This window comes from Gobio gobio (genome assembly GCF_949357685.1).
Source record: "Gobio gobio genome assembly, chromosome: 9".
Classification (NCBI taxonomy): domain Eukaryota; kingdom Metazoa; phylum Chordata; class Actinopteri; order Cypriniformes; family Gobionidae; genus Gobio; species Gobio gobio.
The window spans coordinates 13,983,158-13,995,204 of record NC_137115.1 but is presented as its reverse complement, the minus strand read 5'-3'; positions in this window follow the sequence as shown (position 1 = coordinate 13,995,204).

Genomic DNA, 12,047 nt, shown 5'->3' with positions numbered 1-12,047 from the left:
GAGGTAATGAGACACAGGTGCAAACAATGAGTGATGATGAGTCCGGGCAAAGGATTATGGGTAATGTAGTTTATGATGAAGTGACAAGTACGGGGTGGAGTGACAGTCTGAAGTGGAGTGCCCTCAGGTGGTTCTCATGGGCACTCACACTGGTGAATTGTGACACTAACTTAACCCCTACCTCTAAACCTACTCATCACAGAAACGTGCAACATTTAAATAAAAACATGTTTTAGCTGATTTAGAAGCATTTTTGACAAGTGAGGACCAGGAAAATATCTTCAGTTGTCATAATATGTCATTATACTGTGTAAGTGAGGACATTTGGCCCTCACAATGGCCAAACCTATACACACACACGTTGTGTTTTCATGTTTTATGGGGAAATTCCATAGACATAATGATTTGTATACTGTACAAACTGTATATTCTATCATCTGACCCTAAACCTATACCCTGAAACATCACAGAAAACATTCTGCATTTTACATGATTTATAAGCAGTTTTCCTCATGGACACCACCAAATGTCCCCACAAGGTCAAACATTACTAATATTAGAAACTTCACCAAAGAGAACACTAAACACTCAAAACAACAAAAGTGACAAACAAATGATATTCAAATAAAAAACGAAATCTATTATAAAAAATAAGGCTAACAAAAAAGGGGGGAGGGGGGATGCCAAGTTTTAAAAACTGCAAGAGCATATTATTCATGCTGCATCTGCACTACACATCACACAATTTATCACATTTACATTTATGCTTTTAGCAGACACTTTTATCCAAAGCGACTTACATTGTATTCAAAGTACACATTTTATCAGTTCTTGCTTTCCCTGGGACTCAAACATATGGCCTTGCATTGCTCTACTGATTTAGCCATCTGAAGGCCATTAAGATTGCTGGAAGACCCGTTCATCATACGCTTCATCTGTAAGTAATGCAGACTACAGCAAGTCATTCAACAAAACCCATTTCCGGAAAGTTGGGACATTTTGTCAAATGCAATAATATCAAGGGCCAGATTTGCAAATAAGCGTGAGAGCTGTTTACTGACGATGCGCAAATTAAAGCAGAGACGCAGCTGGATCATTTCCAAAATGACCAACACAATCTACCCGTTAGCGTCTGGTTTTAGACATGCTTTTTTGGGCACTAAATAATGGCGCAAAAACCTGTACATTTACAAGCACAAACCTTTGTAAATCACCTTGCGGAATTAATTTACTCTCCTCCCATTAATTTTGCGCCTGAAAGGGAAACTCCTACAAATACCAACAAGGTCTCACTCCTGTTCATCACATCGTCGTTTTTCGACACGTAGTACTCCATTGATTTCAATTAGAAACCTTTGGCCTCATATACAGACGTGTTGGGCATGGTTATCGTCATGATGAAACAATATATTGGGTAATGCTTTTGCCATTATGACATGCAGTGTGATTCTCAATTTAATCAGCCAACATAATTGTATTTACATTTATTTTCCTGTTTTATTTACACTATTCAGGCACGTTTTGAACACGTAACCCAACCCTATCCCTAAACCTACCCATTTGTGTATTATAAAAAAGAGGATATAACAGGCAGATACGACTGCAGCCACAATTTATTCAAAAAGTACAAAAATTCCAAGTGTTCCGAGGCCAAAAGATTGATTTGTGTGAAGAAAATCCCCAAAAGCGATCAGCGTCGAGTCCATCCACCGAAGTTCATGAACACATTTAAAAAATTGCTGCCTGAAGAAACGTCACGTCAGCTTTGACAGCATTGGCTGTCGAATGTCTCGTGACCAATTGCATCATTATGTCAGCTTTGATTGTAAAATACCATTGACTCTCGTGGGCCTCGTGACCGATTGCATCATCCTAAAGAGTCAGGTGTATCATGAGATATGACTGAGTGGAGTGTGTGTGTGTTCAGGGAGCGGCGGGATCATCATTTCAGCGATTAAAAAATTAAGATCAACTCTGTTCTCCACATAAAGATATCATATGACAAGTTGCATTCCAAGACTTTACAAATTCAAAAAATGAAATGCGTCTTGATTTGTTTTCAGTTGGACAAACAACTGAAATTAAATGGAGTACCCTGTGTGCAGTGTTGCCACATTTATTTTGAAAAAGTAATCTGATTACTGATTGCTGATCCTTTAAAAAGTAACTTAGTTACTTTACAGATTACTTGATTTTAAAAGTAACTAAGTTAGATTACAAGTTAATTTATTAGTTACATTCAGCTGCCGACAACACCCCTGCCGCCTCAACATAAAAATTACATTTCTCTTTAAATATTCTCGTTTTAGACTATTTCATGAATGGTGTTTTGTTTTCCATTATCCTCTGCGCTTCCGTGTTCATTAATACGCATGCATTAGGTCAGGGGTTACATCTTCTCCGTAAGTCAACTTGCATACGGCCGGCTGCCAGAAGCTAGTTATTTTTAGTTTATAAAGTTTTAAATACAGATATTTTTCTCACACAAATGCATCGCTTTCGCTTCAGAAGGCCTTTATTAACCCCCGGATCCAAGTGGAGCAGTTTTATGATGGAGAGATGCACTTTTATGGAAAAAACAGTAACAGCCATTCACTGCCATTATAAAGCATGGAAAAGCCAGGAAATGTTTTAATATAACTCTGATTGCATTCGTCTGAAAAAGGAATGTCATATAGGCCTACACCTGAGGGTGAGTAAATCATGGGCTAATTTGTGGGTGAACTATCCCTTTAAAGCATTACAATCATTCCTAAATGAAATGCCATTTGTTCACATTATAATTCGAAATCAGGCCCTAATTCAATTATGTGGCCATAACAAACTCCTTGCTTATTACCTTGCACAAGTTTTACCAGTTTGCACAAGATTTTAAACTAGGCTTGTTATAAAGCAATTACATGTTTGAAGAGTTTATAATAATTGCTCTCACTGGGCAAGCAAATTTGTGCTGTTTTCTTAAAGGGATCCCATGGTGTCAAAACTTGTATGGCTTAATATAACATAAATTAAGTCTCTTACTGAAATATGTAGTAGAAAACCCATGAAAGATCCACGTTATTTAAAAAAATCCATTATATATTTGGACAATGGGCAGCGGCATTTTGTTTGTGTTCTTGGTTGATGACGTAGAATGGTTGCACTCTGCAATCAACTGGTGCTACCTGTAGCTATTTTTACCACAACACACCTCGAAAAAGGTTTGAGTTGAACAAAACCAATCAATTGCTTTGTAATTGCATTTAAAACACACGTGACACACAAACTCTCTCTCTTTCTCTCTCTCTCTCTCTCTCACACACACACACACACACACACATCCACGCACTGTGCACGCACACACACTCAATCAGCTGTAATGTTATACATGAGGTTGACTTGCCTAGTTTGTCACCTGGTTCCGATTCGGCAGACCAGCACTGAATCCGAAATTGCCCCCTATACCCTCAAAAAGGGCACTATTTGAGGGGACAGCCATTTGTAGTGGTGTCCAAAACCATAGTGGACATTATTGAGTGCACTCATTCAATCCCACATTGAACCGCAATAATGAGTGTACAGCTGATGTACACACAGCGGCTGTCCGAATTCACTCACTCGTTTTTATTCACTCATCAAGTGAACTGAATTAGTGGATAACGTAGGGAATTGTGAATGAGGTTATAGGGGGCGATTTCAGATTCAGCCCCTATCGTGGAGACTGACGAGGGCAGCCCATAACACATCTCGATTGAGAACAGAGCAGTCTGTCAGATATGTGTGTGTGTGTGTGGGCGCGCAATTTGTTGGTGTGTATGAGTGTGTGAGAGTGTTTGTGTGCAGTGTTTGAGTGTTTTAAATGCAATTACTAAGCAACTGATTGGTTTTGTTTAACTCTGAAACATTTTTTCGAGGTGTGTGAAAATGTGGTAAAAATAGCTACGGGTAGCGCCAGTTGATTGCAGAGTGCAACCATTCTACGTCATCAACCTAGAACGCAAACAAAATGGCGCCGCCCATTGTCCAAAGATATAATGGATTTTTTAAATAACGTGGATCTTTCATGGGTTTTCCACGACATATTTCAGTAAGAGACATCATTTATGTTACATTAAGCCATACAAGTCTCAACACCATGGGATCCCTTTAAAGTTACAGAAGGTAATTTTGTAGATTTCCACTGCTTGTTCTAGAGAGCTGTGGTTAGAACTATTATATGAGCAGATAAACAATGCTAGGCATGTGGTGCAGAACTTTGCTCTATTTCTAGCTTCACCTCTTGTGAAGCGACATTTGCTGAGACGTATGATGTGAATGTGGTTAAGTTTGTTTCAGCTGGGGTGTGCGTGTGCGTGGTTATACATGTGCTGCACATACAATAAATGCAAATAATTCAAAACCTGTAATGCACACTAACTCTTTTTTCTTTCACTCAAGTGGTCAACGTCTGTTGATTAAATGTATCACTTTGAACTGACTTTTTTTTCACCTGACATGTGGTAATATATTTAGCATGTGTTTTGTGAGTCATAATGGTCATACCTTTTGCAAAATTTCCATTAGGTATAATTTTAAGCTCACTGCAGAAGTGGTAGAGAACAGGATGAAAGGATGAAAGCGTTTACGTTGACATTTCATTGGTTCTGGCATTCTTCTTTGTACTCGTACAAGAAATAGAACAGACAAATTCATCTCCCTATGATATATAATCTATGTATATAAGTACTCAGTAAACAAATCCTTATGTGTGTGAACACACGCAAGAAAAATTCTCTCTGATTTCTCATTTTAATTTCAGATTAGTATGACATGTTTAGGCCAGTTTCATTGAAGTCCTACTAATCTGATAAGAAAGTTGGGACATTTTGTCAAATGCAATAATATCAAGGGCCAGATTTGCAAATAAGCGTGAGAGCTGTTTACTGACGATGCGCAAATTAAAGCAGAGACGCAGCTGGATCATTTCCAAAATGACCAACACAATCTACCCGTTAGCGTCTGGTTTTAGACATGCTTTTTTGGGCAGTAAATAATGGCGCAAAAACCTGTACATTTACAAGCACAAACCTTTGTAAATCACCTTGCGGAATTAATTTACTCTCCTCCCATTAATTTTGCGCCTGAAAGGGAAACTCCTACAAATACCAACAAGGTCTCACTCCTGTTCATCACATCGTCGTTTTTCGACACGTAGTACTCCATTGATTTCAATTAGAAACCTTTGGCCTCATATACAGACGTGTTGGGCATGGTTATCGTCATGATGAAACAATATATTGGGTAATGCTTTTGCCATTATGACATGCAGTGTGATTCTCAATTTAATCAGCCAACATAATTGTATTTACATTTATTTTCCTGTTTTATTTACACTATTCAGGCACGTTTTGAACACGTAACCCAACCCTATCCCTAAACCTACCCATTTGTGTATTATAAAAAAGAGGATATAACAGGCAGATACGACTGCAGCCACAATTTATTCAAAAAGTACAAAAATTCCAAGTGTTCCGAGGCCAAAAGATTGATTTGTGTGAAGAAAATCCCCAAAAGCGATCAGCGTCGAGTCCATCCACCGAAGTTCATGAACACATTTAAAAAATTGCTGCCTGAAGAAACGTCACGTCAGCTTTGACAGCATTGGCTGTCGAATGTCTCGTGACCAATTGCATCATTATGTCAGCTTTGATTGTAAAATACCATTGACTCTCGTGGGCCTCGTGACCGATTGCATCATCCTAAAGAGTCGGGTGTATCATGAGATATGACTGAGTGGAGTGTGTGTGTGTTCAGGGAGCGGCGGGATCATCATTTCAGCGATTAAAAAATTAAGATCAACTCTGTTCTCCACATAAAGATATCATATGACAAGTTGCATTCCAAGACTTTACAAATTCAAAAAATGAAATGCGTCTTGATTTGTTTTCAGTTGGACAAACAACTGAAATTAAATGGAGTACCCTGTGTGCAGTGTTGCCACATTTATTTTGAAAAAGTAATCTGATTACTGATTGCTGATCCTTTAAAAAGTAACTTAGTTACTTTACAGATTACTTGATTTTAAAAGTAACTAAGTTAGATTACAAGTTAATTTATTAGTTACATTCAGCTGCCGACAACACCCCTGCCGCCTCAACATAAAAATTACATTTCTCTTTAAATATTCTCGTTTTAGACTATTTCATGAATGGTGTTTTGTTTTCCATTATCCTCTGCGCTTCCGTGTTCATTAATACGCATGCATTAGGTCAGGGGTTACATCTTCTCCGTAAGTCAACTTGCATACGGCCGGCTGCCAGAAGCTAGTTATTTTTAGTTTATAAAGTTTTAAATACAGATATTTTTCTCACACAAATGCATCGCTTTCGCTTCAGAAGGCCTTTATTAACCCCCGGATCCAAGTGGAGCAGTTTTATGATGGAGAGATGCACTTTTATGGAAAAAACAGTAACAGCCATTCACTGCCATTATAAAGCATGGAAAAGCCAGGAAATGTTTTAATATAACTCTGATTGCATTCGTCTGAAAAAGGAATGTCATATAGGCCTACACCTGAGGGTGAGTAAATCATGGGCTAATTTGTGGGTGAACTATCCCTTTAAAGCATTACAATCATTCCTAAATGAAATGCCATTTGTTCACATTATAATTCGAAATCAGGCCCTAATTCAATTATGTGGCCATAACAAACTCCTTGCTTATTACCTTGCACAAGTTTTACCAGTTTGCACAAGATTTTAAACTAGGCTTGTTATAAAGCAATTACATGTTTGAAGAGTTTATAATAATTGCTCTCACTGGGCAAGCAAATTTGTGCTGTTTTCTTAAAGGGATCCCATGGTGTCAAAACTTGTATGGCTTAATATAACATAAATTAAGTCTCTTACTGAAATATGTAGTAGAAAACCCATGAAAGATCCACGTTATTTAAAAAAATCCATTATATATTTGGACAATGGGCAGCGGCATTTTGTTTGTGTTCTTGGTTGATGACGTAGAATGGTTGCACTCTGCAATCAACTGGTGCTACCTGTAGCTATTTTTACCACAACACACCTCGAAAAAGGTTTGAGTTGAACAAAACCAATCAATTGCTTTGTAATTGCATTTAAAACACACGTGACACACAAACTCTCTCTCTTTCTCTCTCTCTCTCTCTCTCACACACACACACACACACACACATCCACGCACTGTGCACGCACACACACTCAATCAGCTGTAATGTTATACATGAGGTTGACTTGCCTAGTTTGTCACCTGGTTCCGATTCGGCAGACCAGCACTGAATCCGAAATTGCCCCCTATACCCTCAAAAAGGGCACTATTTGAGGGGACAGCCATTTGTAGTGGTGTCCAAAACCATAGTGGACATTATTGAGTGCACTCATTCAATCCCACATTGAACCGCAATAATGAGTGTACAGCTGATGTACACACAGCGGCTGTCCGAATTCACTCACTCGTTTTTATTCACTCATCAAGTGAACTGAATTAGTGGATAACGTAGGGAATTGTGAATGAGGTTATAGGGGGCGATTTCAGATTCAGCCCCTATCGTGGAGACTGACGAGGGCAGCCCATAACACATCTCGATTGAGAACAGAGCAGTCTGTCAGATATGTGTGTGTGTGTGTGTGGGCGCGCAATTTGTTGGTGTGTATGAGTGTGTGAGAGTGTTTGTGTGCAGTGTTTGAGTGTTTTAAATGCAATTACTAAGCAACTGATTGGTTTTGTTTAACTCTGAAACATTTTTTCGAGGTGTGTGAAAATGTGGTAAAAATAGCTACGGGTAGCGCCAGTTGATTGCAGAGTGCAACCATTCTACGTCATCAACCTAGAACGCAAACAAAATGGCGCCGCCCATTGTCCAAAGATATAATGGATTTTTTAAATAACGTGGATCTTTCATGGGTTTTCCACGACATATTTCAGTAAGAGACATCATTTATGTTACATTAAGCCATACAAGTCTCAACACCATGGGATCCCTTTAAAGTTACAGAAGGTAATTTTGTAGATTTCCACTGCTTGTTCTAGAGAGCTGTGGTTAGAACTATTATATGAGCAGATAAACAATGCTAGGCATGTGGTGCAGAACTTTGCTCTATTTCTAGCTTCACCTCTTGTGAAGCGACATTTGCTGAGACGTATGATGTGAATGTGGTTAAGTTTGTTTCAGCTGGGGTGTGCGTGTGCGTGGTTATACATGTGCTGCACATACAATAAATGCAAATAATTCAAAACCTGTAATGCACACTAACTCTTTTTTCTTTCACTCAAGTGGTCAACGTCTGTTGATTAAATGTATCACTTTGAACTGACTTTTTTTTCACCTGACATGTGGTAATATATTTAGCATGTGTTTTGTGAGTCATAATGGTCATACCTTTTGCAAAATTTCCATTAGGTATAATTTTAAGCTCACTGCAGAAGTGGTAGAGAACAGGATGAAAGGATGAAAGCGTTTACGTTGACATTTCATTGGTTCTGGCATTCTTCTTTGTACTCGTACAAGAAATAGAACAGACAAATTCATCTCCCTATGATATATAATCTATGTATATAAGTACTCAGTAAACAAATCCTTATGTGTGTGAACACACGCAAGAAAAATTCTCTCTGATTTCTCATTTTAATTTCAGATTAGTATGACATGTTTAGGCCAGTTTCATTGAAGTCCTACTAATCTGATAAGAAACTCAATGTATCTCATATCTCATTCATATCTATGTGAAAGAATTTCACATCTGAGTCTGACATATAACTGCATTTGGCTCTTCAGAAACAGATAGAAGACTTACCTACAGTATCAAAAAAGTATAGGACACTGCTAATACAGTTCAACAAGCATTGCAAAGACATTGATTAATTTATGTTGTAAAACTAGTCAGAAGACATCATTTGAATGATATGTATGCTAAATGTTTGTATGAGCAGATTTCCTTTCTCAGTAGATTGTACATTTTTCAGATGCAGGTCTTCGTTTTATAGTTATTTTTCAAGATAAAGGTAAATAGGTTAAAAAAAATCAGAAGTTAAAAAAACTTTTTTTTAGTATAATCAAAATTTTGTATCAACATAATTAAAGTTGGTCTGAGCTTTCATCAAACAGGCTGAGTATTAACATAGTGTTGTGGAACTTTCTTAGTTTGCCTAATTTGTGTATCAGTTTGTTAAGAAACTGAAAATGTTTTGTAGAATTAATTCTATACGCCAAAAACAAGTTGTACATATTGGAAGAAACTTCACCGGAGAGAAAATGAAACACTCTTGACTGAAATCATAACACAACCTTTACAACAAAATGTGCTTAAAAACATTACATATAGAGTAAAAAAAATAAAAAATTACCATCATGGCAAATGGACTGCATTTATATAGCACTTTTAACAGACCCATGGCCATCCAAAGCACTTTACATCTTGCCTCACATTCATCCATTCACACACCGACGGCGGTGTCAGCCATGCACGCCGCCATCCAGCTCGTCAGGAGCAGTTGGGGTTAGGTGTCTTGCTCATGGACACCTCGACACTTGGTCAGGTGGAACCGGGGATTGAACCACCAGCCTTCCGGTTTGTAGACAACCTACATGAACCACTGAGCCACTGCCGCCCCGTAAAGCAATATCAAGCTTTGAAACAATAATTATTCAAGAGCCTCACCAGTGATCAAACTGAGCATCTGTTTGTTAGTTAGACCCTCATCACCAAATCTGCATTGTACGTACTTGCTATTTAATATTTTAAGTAATACGATTATAATTTTAATATTAAAATTTTTATGTCATGTCAACTTTTTATACATTTGATATTTTAATCAACAAACCTCTAGAATCTCTACAGTTTGTCTGTCAAAATGGAAATACATTTTTTTTACAATGTATAAAAATGATGATGGTCTGTAAATATCTTTTCATTCAAAACATTTTATTATGGAGGAATTCTTCAGTAAATTTGTGAAAACATATATGCATATTGTATTTTGCTATGAATTCTGAGAGATTTCTAGTCTTGTTTAGAATTTACAGTATACTGTATACACTAAAGAGATGGTCAGCACTCAATCAGTTGGTCATTGTCATAAAAAAATCAACAATAGTGACAAACAAATAATATTAAAAAAAAAAAATTATAATAATAATGTCAAGATTTTTTAAAATGCAACAGCCAATTACTCATGCTACAGCTGTACTGCATGTTACCTACTTTATCACATTTACTTTGCATACACGTTTGCTTTTAGCAGACACTTTTATCCAAAGCGATTTACATTGCAATTCACATTTTTGTCGTTCTTGCTTTCCCTGAATTGAAGACCTTGCATTGCTATCACCATTCTCTACTGATTGAGCCACAGGAAGGCCATTAAGACTGCTTGAAGACCAGTTCATCATATGCTTCACCTTCATAAATAAAAATAAAAAAGACATTACATTATAGAAGAAAAGTCAATTTCTTTAGCTGTTTGGTTATTAGTATTGTAGTGGACACCTAAATGCTTACAAAATTAACTTTTATCAGATAAATACATTTCAAGTATACATATGTTTAGTATGCATCCCTTGCATCTGTGGAACACAAAATAAAGGGAAAATGTTTTTGTCCATTCAATAAAAGTCAGTGGAATCCAATATTATTTGGACCCCGACATTCTTCCGATCCTAATTTTCTTTTACGTTCAACAGAAGTCATACAGGGATGGAATAAGGGTGAGTAAATGATGACAGAACTGTCATTCTTGGGCAAACTACCCCTTTGAAATGTACCATTGTCACTTACATTTATGTACAGAAAAATCTAAGCAAAACTTTTAAGAATGACAATATAGAACGATTACTAAACAACACAAGTTAATTGATATTCATGAGCTCAGTCATTATGTTTAGTGACAGTGTACCCATTTACAACCCCTCTCTTCCCCCCAATACTTCTGGCACTATCCAAACCTTGTGTTGTCAATATAGGAAATAATTTAACAAAGCAACAAGAACCATACAATGCATACCTTCATAGAACATGTTTCCACTGAGCTCTGTCTCCAGTACAGTAAAACTGCATAAAAAATCCACAACAGTTAATTTACAAGAAATTTTTTAGAGTGCAGATTTACCATTATCAGAGAACTCCTCCCACACCGAGGCAGAACTAAGCCATCATGGACATTGATTTACACCATTTGCATGGAAAGTCAAAGAAATAAGGAACAAAAACTGATACTAAGACATCAATAATCTGAAAGCCGACATAGACATAGAATCAATCAGAGAATTGAAAATAAAATATAGAACAGCACAAAGATCATTAATTAATTAATTAATTAATTAATTCATTCATTCATTCATTCATTCATTCATTCATTCATTCATTCATTCATTCATTTTTTTTACTGGCTTACCAGAAAACACTTTGTATTTCAACAGTACCAGCTGTTTCAGGTTTAGGCATTTCTAGAATATAAATTTGTATGAGACAACATTTGAACAGAAGTAAAGTCTATTTCTTTAGCTTTTTGGTTATTAGTATTGTAGTGGACACCTAAATGCTTACAAAATTAACTTTTATCAGATAATACATTTGTTTAGTATGCATCCCTTGCATCTGTGGAACACAAAATAAAGGGAAAATGTTTTTGTCCATTCAATGAAAGTCAGTGGAATCCAATATTATTTGGACCCCGACATTCTTCCGATCCTAATCCTTTTACGTTCCACAGAAGTCATACAGGGATGGAATAAGGGTGAGTAAATAATGACAAAACTGTCATTCTTGGGCAAACTACCCCTTTGAAATATACCATTGTCACTTACATTTATGTACAGAAAAATCTAAGCAAAACTTTTAAGAATGACAATATAGAACGATTACTAAACAACACAAGTTAATTAATATTCATGAGCTCAGTCATTATGTATAGTGACAGTGTACCCATTTACACCCCCTCTCTTCCCCCCAATACTTCTGGCACTATCCAAACCTTGTGTTGTCAATATAGGAAATAATTTAACAAAGCAACAAGAACCGTACAATGAATACCTTCATAGAGCACTTTTACTCTGAGCTCTG